Raw genomic sequence first — 1,352 nt, 5'->3', positions numbered from 1 at the left:
GAGCGAACTGATTACGGTATGTTAGCCATATTCGTGACGTAAAATCTGCGTAGAAAACAGGCGGCCAATTGTTGGCAGGGTTTTTGGAAGAGGATGACGAGAGTGACAGAGAGGGGTCAGGTAAAACTGTGGCTGAGGATGATGTGGTAGAACGGAACGATGGAGAGCGGCGAGATTCGATAGAAGGGCGGCGACTGGGGGTAGGATGAGGTGGAGGTTCATATCCTGAATGTTGTACACCAAGGAGCCATATAGGCTCTGGAGATTTATTAGGGATAGAGTCACTATCCAGCAAAAAGCGCATTGCGCGATCGAGATGTCCTTTGCCGTGCTTCGCGGCGGTGAGTAAGGCTGAGCTCTTGGTCTTAGGGGATGCCTGAGAGGTAAAATTGGACTGCGAGAGTATTGACGGAAGTGATAAGTCTGTTGATGAGTTGGTAAAAGTATGTGATAGCCATCCGGATAGTCGTGTAGGGAGATCCGATATACGTGTGGATGATGTTGAAGCGTACATGGAAGAGGGAGGTATGTCACCAATGGTGCTGAGAGGGCGTTCTGAACGATTCCGTGAGCGTATGATATCAACAGGCTCGATAATAACAGGTGTTTCATCAAATGAGTCCTCCTGTTCACTATCAGGGTCAGGCTGCGGGTTATTTGGCTTGTCGTCTCTAAGATTGTTGCTAGCGTTCCCACCACCAAATCTTCCGCTCTTTCGCGAGCTGTACTGTGAAAGTGGCGGGCTACTGACAGACGTACAGTTGGATGAACTTGAGCTGGCGATGGACGCGGTGCTAGCAGCTACGATTGGATCTGTCATGGATTTTGACCTATCCCGGCTCTGCTTCGCTAGGAATTTGGACAACTTTGAGCCATGTGGTGAAGAGGATGAGGATGAAGATGGAGTGCTGCGTGACTGTCGACTACTCATAGATATGTTGCGAATGTGTTGGAAGTCGTGGAAAGGGTGTTGGTCGTCGTGGACGACAGTGTCGAGAGGGACCCTGTGGTAAGCGTGTTTGGTTATGACTTATTGCTTCCGCTCCGACCTGTTTTTGTCGAAATCTTGGGTATCTTCTGCGTCTCTTCTTCACGAGAGTGGTTCCTTTTTAGACTTCTCGACTAACCTGCCAGCTGCACATCGAACAAGGTAGTAAATATAAACTCGGAACAGTCGTATTTTGAGGCTGTCGGACCTGCAGAGATATCAAATCCTAATCACTTGGCCAGTGGCAAGAGGCGACGAATCCCTTCTCGCAATTCACCACTGCTTGACCATTCGATGGTGCTAGTAACCCAGCGAGACTCAGCGAGTCGGCTTCACAGTGTATAAAACTCAAGAGCACTCCCTG

This window comes from Suillus fuscotomentosus (assembly GCF_016647785.1).
Source record: "Suillus fuscotomentosus strain FC203 chromosome Unknown F5891scaffold_347, whole genome shotgun sequence".
Lineage (NCBI taxonomy): Eukaryota > Fungi > Basidiomycota > Agaricomycetes > Boletales > Suillaceae > Suillus > Suillus fuscotomentosus.
Note: the sequence above shows the minus strand (reverse complement) of the source record.